The sequence below is a fragment of the Engystomops pustulosus genome, chromosome 4 (genome assembly GCF_040894005.1).
Source record: "Engystomops pustulosus chromosome 4, aEngPut4.maternal, whole genome shotgun sequence".
In the NCBI taxonomy this organism is placed as follows: domain Eukaryota; kingdom Metazoa; phylum Chordata; class Amphibia; order Anura; family Leptodactylidae; genus Engystomops; species Engystomops pustulosus.
Genome location: NC_092414.1, coordinates 92604895 through 92618000, shown reverse-complemented (window position 1 = coordinate 92618000; position 13106 = coordinate 92604895). Strand labels below are relative to the sequence as shown.

The 13106-nt window shown below is 39.7% G+C and overlaps 1 protein-coding gene across 1 annotated transcript in view; it reads right to left on the bottom strand.

Moving 5' to 3' along the window:
* Positions 1-13106, bottom strand: part of TRHDE (thyrotropin releasing hormone degrading enzyme) — a 452112-nt gene that overhangs the window by 15908 nt on the left and 423098 nt on the right. The gene's annotated exons all lie outside the window — the stretch shown is intronic.

The following is a 13106-nucleotide window of genomic DNA, read 5'->3' as shown; positions in this document are numbered from 1 at the left end:
ACTGTTCTGCATTAAAGGTTGGTACATAAAATGAGACTGCTGGGACTAGAGAAAAAATTGTGTATTTGGAATAGCAATTAATGGCACATTCTCACAAGGATGAATAGCAGCCTCCTTCATTTTATTATTCTTAATAATGATATTATAGAGAGCTGGACTACATAGAGGTTTTACCATATTATTTGATAAAACTGTAACAGAAAACAACGGATATTGCAGGAAACTTTATTTTAGTGACCAGAGCCGGGCTGCTGCTAATAAGGTACAAAGTACAATCTGATGGTTTTCTTATATTCTTTGTACAGGTCATCATCATTAGATCATCACTTTCAGATCAGTGGATCACTTTTAGATCCCAGTAGCCCACCCATTAAAAGTACAGCAGCACTGTGTAAGACAAAGTAATTGTAATTTGCAATGCCTCAAATCACATGAATGGGACTGAACTGCAATTTTAGATATGATCACTACTCAATATATGAAACTGTGCCTGATTTTTGACCACCCCACCAACTAGCTGATATGTGGGAGTGCCTAAAATCTAAATATGGCATTGCTGGTAGATCATTAAATTAAAAGTTTTTAAAATCCCTTACTATATTATACTATACTGTAGACTTTTATCTGACTGTAGTATACTAAGAAAAACAGAAAGGTGAGCTTTATTACCTATATGTCCACTTTGTACATTTGTAGACAGGTATGGCAGATCTACCTTCATAAGAATTTTTCATGCATCAATATCTGAATAATTTGTATGCTTGCATTATTTTTAACAAATTATGTATGTGAAAAACTGGACTATAAAGGGTATGCATTTTTTTTACTGCAAATTCAAGCTATTCTCTCATCTCTACCCTGCGATCATCCACATTAATGATATGTCTTTATTAGGTATTAGCCTCACTACCAACTTGCTGGCATTTCATCTAAGTGCTGCAATTCAAGGCAATTATCTATATTTATTTTAAAATGTTTGTCGAGAGAATTATTTTGTGTAATTGCAGTAAAGAGAAGAGAATAATTTTGTGTATAACAACATGCAATCAGGCTATGGATTTCTACATAATAGGGCATAAAAAAAAATTCAAGTCAATTTAAAGAAGGAAACGGCACTGTAAAAACAAATTTATATAAAGGGGTTATCCATGTTCAAAAATCAGATAAGAACCATGCAATACAATCTGGCTCCTAATGTATTTACTTCCATACCAGTTAAGTCAAATGAGATAAACTCTTTCCCACTAGGCCAAGGTAAAAACTTAACCATTCACAGTTGAACCATAGAAACTGTTCCTTATGCCATACTTTTGATGAGTCGATGGTGAGGCTAGATCTTGGTAGAGTTGGACATTAATTTTATCATGACTGTATGATAAGCCTCCTCCAATACATGAGGTTGATCTTAAGGTTATGAGATTATGAAATGCCCTATAAAACACTAAGATCTAGCATCTTGCCACGGAAGATTTTTGATCGCCTTATACATAGGTAACTTTAACCAATAAATCACCATACTTTGTCCTTACTTTCATATCCCTCCCCACTCTGTGTTGAGTAGAAAAATGCAGTGGAAAAAAAAACCATCCTTATATATTGTTTTATATGTAGAAAGAAGTGATGAGTAGACTCATTCAGGGTCGGGTTCAGGGAGTTTGCCCGAACTTGGAACAAATGTTCTATTTACTCATCAATGCTTGTTACACATTTTATAGTCATGTATATATAATATAAATATCTATAAAAAAATATGATGTATGTTATAAGTCCATAAATAAAATTATCAAGCATGTACTTTATTACTCTATGCAACTTCACAAATATATGTTCATATTTTATCATTTTTGTCCCGTATAAACATGAATTACTATTGATGTTACATTTTATTGTTAAGCCATTAGAAGTAGAGACAAGCAGAAGATTTCAAACCCACCAGAAAGGTGTCACAGACAGAAGAAGTCAATCTTAATGGGCTATACTTGAAGGATCGGTAAGTAATTCCATCACAAGAGCAGTGTAGTATACCTCTTTACTGATGTGTTTAATGGACAGGAGCACTTTCAATTTCCAGAACAAAGGGTATTTTAGTGGAAGTATAACAGAGAAAGGAAAAGGGGGGATGGGTGGCACCACTTCGTATATTCGAATTATCAGTCTCTGGTGGTCAGACTTCTATAGGAAGGTGAAGAGGATAAGGTGTCCGGCAGGGTGGTGCTCTTATTCAAAGCAATATATTGGTTGTGATGTAGAGGGAACAGTAGAATGGCACTCACCCAAATCTTCTTTTTCAGTCCGGTTTATTTAGCAATACTCACACAAAATTAGACGTGTCAATACATGACGAAGGGAGGGATGAACACAGGGACTCACGATAAAACAAGGTACATGACAGCTGTTTTGCGCCGCAGCGCTTCGTCTGACTTGCCTGAAGTCTAAAGGGTATTTTAGTATTGCTTTATTTTTATGAATAAGGCTGGTGTCTATTGGATGGAAATGACAAACTTCACCTTTCCATAATGTTTTATTCTTATGATATCTATATTGTTTTAAGTAAAATGACAACAACCTTTATTCTGTTGGTCAGCATAACAGCAATTAACGCCTAAGGAAGTGGTCTTCATGCTTTCGTTACATTAATCTTTGTGGTGTATTTGAGGGCACTGTGGTATTCAGCTGTCACGCTGAAAGAACCTGTCCCCATCAAAGCAGCTCCTCAAACAGCTTTTACATTGCCAACGTCAAGCTGTTATTTCTGGAGTAACTTATACAATTTAAAGTCAATGGAATACAAGGCCCATAATATACAGTAAATATAAAAATAACCTTTACACAAAGCCTTGTGATGGCCAACTAATACCCTATCAATACACATTCAGGTGTATTTGCACTTTAGCAGTCTCAGAATAATAGCACCATACTATTTTTTAAACGAGAGCCAGAAATATAAGATGATTACTCAGAAAATGCTAATATTTAATTTGAGTTTAAAGAACATGCTGTTTAGTATATAGCTCTTTTCGCAGTTCTGTATTTTTCATAAACTAAAACTTTAGACATTTTAAACACAATACCAAACTTTTCTTGTCACTTATCAACCCACATATAAAGCATTTGAGAATCTGACATCTTAATTTCTTTGAATTTTCTTTATTTTAATGGGTGCTCCATCTACATTTCCAGTGGCAGCCCATCTGAACAGCTGTCTGACTAACCCTGCAGCAAGCCTGTCATCATTCACATCTTGCCCAACTCTTTTCATCGACCAGGTTTCTTAAACTTCTATACTGTAAGTCAGATGTGTTCAGGGAGCATTTGTTTTTGTGTTAGGCTGTGATACAATTCTGGATTTATTTTTAGTAACTTAATAAAACATAATATTCAACTATCATTTACTGGAATGTAAGTTAATATTATTGTTTCTGTTACTCTTGGGTTCACTAGAAATTAGTTTATTATTCAATACTCTATAATGGCATGATAATTATCTTAGCACCTTTATTTATGTTTTTACATTTCTTTTTTATGACTTTCATTTTCATAAGTTTGTGCCAAGAAAGCTTTTCCTATTGAGCAATGTTGCCACAAATCAGTGTCTTTGTAGAAACCCTCCTTTGTCATCAAGCAAAATGCTCATGAATAGTTGTGACTCAACCTGTTCAGGTTTGGGTGTGCTGAGTTTGGTAGAATCTAAAACAAAAGTTTGGTTCAGGTTCTTAAACACTAAAACACCCGGTGTTAGCCCTTTAAATGCCGCTGGCAAAGCCCCTAGCTGTATTTAAATGCCAATGGCATGGTCCAGTCAGGAGTGTCAGTGTTCACAGAGCAGCACTAATCCTAGAACTGGGAACAAGGTAAGTACATCTAGAAAACACATTTAAAACTACATCAGTAGTTGACCAGTTTTTTTCTGGATAATATAGTAACTAATAGGATTTAGTGGGGTAGTTTCCATTAAGCTTTACGCCTAATATGCAGTAAACATTTATAACATTTATGCTGCCACACAAGTTGTGGATTAACCCTTTCCGAGCCACATAAGTTTTAGTGTTTAGTAGAGATGAGCGAGCACTAAAATGCTCGGGTGCTCGTTACTCGAGCCGAACATTTCCCGTTTCACCGTTCTGCACGCGTGTCTCCGGAACAGATCGCAGATGTTCCCGAACATCTGCAATCTATTCTGCACTGTGTTCTTTCACTGTTTTCTTCAATTAAACAATTAAATTAAATGTTTTAATTGTATCTTTTTACTGTTCTTCACTTTTTTTTTTAATTAAATGCTCGTTATCGAGCAGGGCAAATACTCGTCCGAGCAACGAGCCGGTCCGAGTATGCTAATACTCGACCGAGCATCAAGCTCGGACGAGTATACTCGCTCATCACTAGTGTTTAGGTTTTTTTAGTTTTTTTTTTTAACGGAACCATTTAATCTCCTATGCTAAAAAGCTAGGGCACAATTCATCTATACAGTATTTGTTTTAATAGCTTTACAAAAATGTTGGGATCCCGACGATTAGCAAAACTGATCAATGTCCCTTCCCAATCAGAGCAGATGTGCCACCACTGTTTAGGTGCCATGTTCATCTGTTAAGTTAACTGCTACATCCATTTCTATCACCTATTACAGCAGTTAATGACAGGTGTCGGCAGTAAACAACTTCCCTGTATAGAAATAGTTTAGTCCATGAGCCCTCCTCATATACCCTTATATAGACTAACTAACTATGAAGGGAATAAAACCAATTTTCCTATATACCTTTGTATCAATTCCTCTTGCTTTTCTCTGCTTGCTGTCAGTCTATAGAAGGATTAATTGTTTCCTTCCTTTGTGTAGAAATCTGTCAATAGTCATGTGATGACATAGGTGAACGGCTGTGTAACCATAAACAGATCTTTTTCACCTGGAAGTAATAATGGAAGCTTTCTATAGAATGACAGCAAGCAGAAACTGTGAGGATTTGATACAAAAATATGATGGAAAATGGCATAACTTTTCATAAGACAAACAAAAACATTTATATGCTTAAATGAGACACTTTTAATCTAAAGATAATTTTAATGTGTAGGCTAGAATAAATTACCATAGAAAATTAAACTCCTACGCACATGAAGTTGTATACTGCCATTGAAGGTTGAATTATCATCAGCAAGATTATTTGTGAGATATATAGATATATTAGGGGGAATTAATTGTCTTTTGTGTCTATGTTTGGTGTTGTTTTGACGCAGTTGTGGTACAAATGCTGTTTTGCAACTTTCCATTGCGGCAAATGAACATGTACAGTGCAAAGTCACTTTAAAATGTGCCAAATTCATTATTTGCATAGACTAGTTTCCACAATACGGAACTAAATTCATGATTTGTTATTTGGGGAAAATGTTCATTTAGGCACGTTTTGTCGCAAAATGAATCCAGGCTTCCCCTGGAGTATGAATAGGACACTACCAAATTTATCAAGACCAATTTTTCCTTAGAGGGGACATGGGCATCATAAAATTAACATTTTGAAACAAAAAACAATATTATAAGATAAGCCAAACAAAATAAAAAAATACAACCACATACATAGACTCACATGGTGAATTCAGATAAAACAAAATGGAATTGAACATAGACAACCAAATCAATGGTTTTAATGATAAATCCCATTGTGTTTAACAATTCCATGATTTAGTTATAAAACATTCAACAGATAGCTCTGGGTGATTTATCATTGTTAAAGATATTACACTGGTCTTGAATGCCATCTTACATACTGTCAGACATTTTAAAGACTCAGCATTCATTTTACATAACTTTGTATAGTGAAAACTAAAGTTTGGGTGGTGTTTGTCCCTCAGCACACAAAGACTTAGTGCTCGCTAGAACCACCTAGAGGAAGGTATCCAGGTGAACATCTGGGCATTTTATGGAATAAAGACTCTATAATTTGAAAGTCACCTTACAATGATTAGGGGTTTGAGCCCCAGATAAAAATCTCTAAGAATTGGCATCCCTTGGGTGGCCATACTTTTATGGACATCTGACCATCGAGGTGACCTCCGCAAGAGTCCAGGTGGCCAGTGACCAGAACTGACAATGAGCGCTCGTCGGGGTAAGTCAAGTCTATTTTTGTCTACCTTGACTGTAGTTCTGTTTCACTGGCTGAAAGGGACTGGGTAAGGTCATCTCCTTGTGTGATAATATATACTTTGCCTTCAATGTCCATAAATAAGAGTATGTTCACTATGATTGTGGCAAAGGATCCCTTGTAAGGTGATTGACAGAGACTGGACGGTGTATATGTATGTTGTAGAAAAAGGTCTGCAGTGCCCTCTTGTGAATTGTTGATGTAGTTCAGAGAGTTTGTGATGGTGTTGAGATTTTTGTTCATGTAAGAGCTGATAGAATCTGGAAGTTTGCAGAGACAAATTCTGGACAAATTTAAGACCATTCCTTAGGGATTGGGATCGGCCCCGTGATGCGGTAGTGACAGTAGAGACTTAGGGACACTGACGGGAATTTTACAGTTGAGCGTTAACTACTTGATTTCTGAAACATTGTGTGAAGGTCTCTAATTTGTACTTACTGATAGGTAGCGGGTAGTCTGGAGCTGTATTTACGGACGATATCTATAGCCCTTGAACAAAATCAGGTATTCCACAGATTCCACAAAATGGGTAGTGAGCAAAGTAAGACTGTAGCTGGACACTGCAGACCTAAAAAGGCAACTGACATAGTGTCACACAGGAAAGGTAAAGAGTGGGTAAAAGGAAGTTATGAGCTATTGAAGTTTTTGGGTATGTTAGATGATACCCTGAGTGTGCAAAGGTAGGAGACAGCACTTGATGAAAATGGCGGCTGGCTCAAAGACAAAAAGTGGCACACCCAGGCAGAAGGTTGGCTTGATGTAAGTAGAGAGTTAATGACAAAGGGTTGGACAGAAGTAGATGGGGTTGAATACTGGAGACTTAGACCAGTGACTACGGACGGACCAGGACAGAGTGACAGGAATCCTAGAGAGTGCCCATTAAAGAAAGAGATGGGCAATAAGGGACATTTCAAAGTTTTTGATGTGGAAAGAATTTGAGGGAAAAGAAAGAAACATGGCGTCTTTTGGAATGCAGACCAGCACCCTCTTAGACTCCACCCTCGTATCTAGTGGTTAGAGAAGATGACACGCCCTACCATTTTTCAGTGGCGGCCATCTTAAGACAATATATTCCCTTCAAGTCCCTGAAAGTTAATTGCCTATGACTCTACTCTGTTGGCAGCCATAAAGGCTGGTTGTAGGATAGCAGCTGAGTCACCCTTGAGGCGTCCTGGTGGATGTTTCAGATAAAATACCAGCAGGTGAATATTTTCACCAATTTCAAACATTTTATTTTAAAACTTATTTGATCCTGACAATTGCAGAAAAATTACTAGAAAAAGTGTTGCAAGGTCTCTGGTACCTGCTTTCTGGAGTTGAAAGAGTTAATCAGGGTTGGATCTGTGGGCAGCTGTGCAGCTGGGCTCTGTCTTATCTGTGTCTGTGAGAAGTGGCCTTGAAGCACACAGAAAGCATCTGTGTTGAGTGGGGGCGACAGAGCTGACAGCCTTAAAGACTTAAAGGAATTTGCTTGTGATAAGAATACAAAAAGACAGTATGATGTGACGTCCTCCTGTGTACCCCACGAACAGACTAAGCAAGAACAAGCCCCCCAACTGTATAACAGAGCCTACGACTCTGCTAACACTGAGCTAGAGATGGTTGAGAGAATCCTATATGTCTAGATGAGATAAAGCGGAGACCGGTGTTAGCGGACTAGAGACCTCTCTGCCAGACTTGTGACAGAAAGCCAGGAAGAACAGAGACTAGTTTCACAGACCGCGCCAAAGTGAGACTGAGAGAAAGTTGGGGTCCGCTGACAGCCTGACCCAAGTGGGTGTTACAGGGAGGCGACATTACTAAAGTAACTGGCCACATTCTAATAGGGGGGTGGACGTCAGCACGCACAAGAACTGATGTAAGACTCCTCCCCTGCTAGCCCAATGATAATTTAAGCCAGGGGTCTCAAACTCGCGGCCCGCGGGCCAACTGCGGCCCGCGGGACAATATTTTGCGGCCCCCACCTGGTCGCGCTGCATGGAGAGGGCTCACGGGCTGAGCCCTCTCCATAGCCAGTAAGTCTTTGCTGCATATTGCAGCAAAGGCTTACCGGTAACACCCGCGATCGGGTGCTTTCACAGCGATGGCTGCCGACAAAGCTGCCGGCAGCCTCAAAAAGATAGCGGCGCATGGGCGCCGCCATCTTACCTGGGATCACCGCTCCCCGTGACGTCATCGGGGGGCGGAGATCCGTCTCCATGGTAGCCTCAGGTCTTCCGAAGACCCGAGGCTATTTCGTTTTAACCCCCTCATTACAATGTGCTGATAGCACATTGTAATGAATGAGGAGGAAAATCTCCATATACTGCCATACTGTAGTATGGCAGTATATGATAGGATCGATCAGACAACCTAGGGTTAAAGTACCCTAGGGAGTCTGAAAAATAGTATAAATAAAAATAAAAGTTTTAAAAAAAAAATAATAATAAAAAAACCTAAAATTTCAAATCACCCCCCTTTCCCTAGAACTGACATAAATATAAATAAACAGTAAAAATCATAAACATATCAGGTATCGACGCGTCCGAAAATGCCCGATCTATCAAAATATGATGACGGTTTTTCAGTGCGTTTAACCCCGTTACGGAAAATAGCGCCCAAATTCGAAAATGGCACTTTTTTGCCATTTTGAAAAATATAAAAAAATCTATAAAAAGTGATCAAAAGGTTGTACAGTCCTAAAAATGATATCATTGAACATATTATCAAATTTCGCAAAAAATGACAGCACCCACAGCTCCGTACACCAAAGTATGAAAAAGTTATTAGCGCCAGAATTTGGCAAAATAAAAAAATATATTTTTGTACAGTAGGTTTTAATTTTTGTAAATGTATGAAAACATTATAAAACCTATACAAATTTGGTATCCCCTTAATCGTACCGACCCAAAAAATAAAGTAGACATGTCATTTGGGGCGCTCAGTGAAAGACGTAATGTCCAAGCCCACAAGAAAATGGCGCAAATGCATTTTCATTGCATTTGGAATTTTTTTCCCGCTTCCGAGTACATGGCATGGAATATTTAATACCATCACTATGAAGTGCAATTTGTTAAGCAGAAAACAATCCATCACACAGCTCTTTACGTGTAAAAATAAAAAAGTTATAGTTTTTTGAAGGTGGGGAGTGAAAAATGGACATGAAAAAAACAGGAAAGGGCCCGTAACCGGTTAATCCCCTTCCCTCCGGTACTTGAAGAAGATGAAGTCGCCGCTCTGAACGCACTTGGTGCAGGTCAGAGCGGCGACTTCATCTTCTTCGATGGGAGGGACACGGGGAGGCAAGTACCGGGTGGGGGGGGGGGGGGGGAATGGAGTGTCCCTGACTGGGCTCAGTGCGGTAGGAGCTTGGGACCCCTCGGTACACAGGACGCGTTCATAGAGAAAACACGTCTCCCAGCTTGGGGCTTTCCTTGCACTGGGAGACGCCGTGACATTTGAATCTGAATAATGATATTTTGTAAGCGCATTTTGTGTGGAAAACTTGATGCGGCCCAGCCTTACCCAGAATCTACCTCCAACGGCCCCCAGGTAAATTGAGTTTGAGACCCCTGATTTAAGCCATTCCAGGTCAAGGAAAAGGCCCGGAAAGAACAGCCGGATACATGTAGGATGGTCTATGATCTACAAGCTGCCAATGAGTGTACTGAAGCCCAGTGGTCCCTAGCCCAAACTGTCAGCAGTCCCCGGGAGTGACATATTATTCACTGTTATTGATTTGGCAAATATTCTCCTCTCTGTGCCCCTACACAGGGGCGTAACTACAGCCGTAGCAGACGTAGCCCGGCAGGGTCATGGGCCCGTACTCGGCCGTATCCGGGCTCCGCTTTCCCCCTGGCTGTAGTTACGCCCCTGTAATGGGCAGCACAGCGGTACCGAGATGCAGGGCTGGATTTAGGGGCGGACACCATCCTTCTGCTCCTTGTAGTCTGCACGGAGGATCTTGATATCAGGAGGGAGAGAGGAAGGGGAGGAGACTGGCTGCAGCCAATCCCTGCTCGGGATGTCAGCAGCGCGGGAGACTGAACTTGAGGGAGAAGTCGGCACCTGAAGAAGAAGCAGCAGCCTCCTCCATAGCAGAACGGGAATCAGCCAGAGCTAAGTGCTCCCTCCCCCCAGTGTCTCCTCACACTCTGCCTTAACCCCTTAGTGTCCTGTGTGCAGGAGCAGCTATGAAGCTCCTAAGTGTCCCTTACAGACCCCTCTGCATCATCCCCTCATATCTTAATAGATGTGCTTCAGTCAGTAATAAATGTGCTTCAGTCAGTAATAAATGTGATGCAGTCAGTAATAAATATGGTGCAGTCAGTAATAAATGTGACGCAGTCAGTAATAAATGTGACGCAGTCAGTAATAAATGTGGAGCAGTCAGTAATAAATGTGGCGCAGTCGGTAATAAATGTGATACAGTCAGTAATAAATGTGACGCAGTCAGTAATAAATGTGACGCAGTCAGTAATAAATGTGGAGCAGTCAGTAATAAATGTGGCGCAGTCGGTAATAAATGTGATACAGTCAGTAATAAATGTGATGCAGTCAGTAATAAATGTGATGCAGTCAGTAATAAATGTGGTGCAGTCAGTAATAAATGTGGCGCAGTCAGTGATAAATGTGATGTAGTCAGTAATAAATGTGATGCAGTCAGTAATAAATGTGGTGCAGTCGGTAATGAATGTGGTGCAGTCAGTGATAAATGTGATGCAGTCAGTAATAAATGTGGTGCAGTCAGTGATAAATGTGATGCAGTCAGTAATAAATGTGGTGCAGTCAGTAATAAATGTGGTGCAGTCGGTAATAAATGTGGTGCAGTCAGTGATAAATGTGGTGCAGTCGGTAATAAATGTGACGCAGTCAGTAATAAATGTGGTGCAGTCGGTAATAAATGTGACGCAGTCAGTAATAAATGTGATGCAGTCAGTAATAAATATGGTGCAGTCGGTAATAAATGTGATGCAGTCAGTAATAAATGTGACGCAGTCAGTAATAAATGTGATGCAGTCAGTAATAAATGTGGTTCAGTCAGTAATAAATGTGATGCAGTCAGTAATAAATGTGGTGCAGTCAGTAATAAATGTGGAGCAGTCGGTAATAAATGTGGTGCAGTCAGTAATAAATGTGACGCAGTAAGTAATAAATGTGACGCAGTCAGTAATAAATGTGATGCAGTCAGTAATAAATGTGGTGCAGTCAGTAATAAATGTGATGCAGTCAGTAATAAATGTGATGCAGTCAGTAATAAATGTGGTGCAGTCGGTAATAAATGTGGTGCAGTCAGTGATAAATGTGGTGCAGTCAGTAATAAATGTGACGCAGTCAGTAATAAATGTGGTGCAGTCAGTGATAAATGTGATACAGTCAGTAATAAATGTGGTACAGTCAGTGATAAATGTGATGCAGTCAGTAATAAATGTGGAGCAGTCAGTAATAAATGTGACGCAGTCAGTAATAAATGTGACGCAGTCAGTAATAAATGTGACGCAGTCAGTAATAAATGTGATGCAGTCAGTGATAAATGTGATGCAGTCAGTGATAAATGTGGAGCAGTCGGTAATAAATGTGGTGCAGTCAGTAATAAATGTGGTGCAGTCAGTGATAAATGTGACCCAGTCAGTGATAAATGTGGTGCAGTCAGTAATAAATGTGGTGCAGTCAGTGATAAATGTGGTGCAGTCAGTAATAAATGTGGTGCAGTCAGTAATAAATGTGAAGCAGTCAGTAATAAATGTGGAGCAGTCAGTAATAAATGTGATACAGTCAGTAATAAATGTGGTGCAGTCAGTAATAAATGTGGTGCAGTCGGTAATAAATGTGATACAGTCAGTAATAAATGTGGTGCAGTCAGTAATAAATGTGGTGTAGTCAGTAATAAATGTGGTGCAGTCAGTAATAAATGTGGAGCAGTCAGTAATAAATGTGGAGCAGTCGGTAATAAATGTGGTGCAGTCGGTAGTAAATGTGACGCAGTCGGTAATAAATGTGGAGCAGTCAGTAATAAATGTGGAGCAGTCGGTAATAAATGTGGAGCAGTCGGTAATAAATGTGGAGCAGTCGGTAATAAATGTGGTGCAGTCAGTAGTAAATGTGACGCAGTCGGTAATAAATGTGGCGCAGTCAGTAATAAATGTGAAGCAGTCAGTAATAAATGTGGAGCAGTCAGTAATAAATGTGATACAGTCAGTAATAAATGTGGTGCAGTCAGTAATAAATGTGGTGCAGTCGGTAATAAATGTGATACAGTCAGTAATAAATGTGGTGCAGTCAGTAATAAATGTGGTGTAGTCAGTAATAAATGTGGTGCAGTCAGTAATAAATGTGGTGCAGTCAGTAATAAATGTGAAGCAGTCAGTAATAAATGTGGAGCAGTCAGTAATAAATGTGATACAGTCAGTAATAAATGTGGTGCAGTCAGTAATAAATGTGGTGCAGTCGGTAATAAATGTGATACAGTCAGTAATAAATGTGGTGCAGTCAGTAATAAATGTGGTGTAGTCAGTAATAAATGTGGTGCAGTCAGTAATAAATGTGGAGCAGTCAGTAATAAATGTGGAGCAGTCGGTAATAAATGTGGTGCAGTCGGTAGTAAATGTGACGCAGTCGGTAATAAATGTGGAGCAGTCAGTAATAAATGTGGAGCAGTCGGTAATAAATGTGGAGCAGTCGGTAATAAATGTGGAGCAGTCGGTAATAAATGTGGTGCAGTCAGTAGTAAATGTGACGCAGTCGGTAATAAATGTGGCGCAGTCGGTAATAAATGTGGCGCACGTTCAGACTAAGCAGTAACAGCCCCTTTAGGTGACATTATTCTGTCTGAGTTGTGTATTAGAATGTTCTGCAACAGCTTAAGTGTAAATAGGGAGTATCTGCAGCATCTGGCTCGTGTATCGGGGGTTCTGCGGCAGCTGGCTCATGTGTTGGGGGGTTCCGTCAGCAGTTGGCTCATGTATTGGGGGGTGTTCTGCGGTGGTTGCCACATGTATT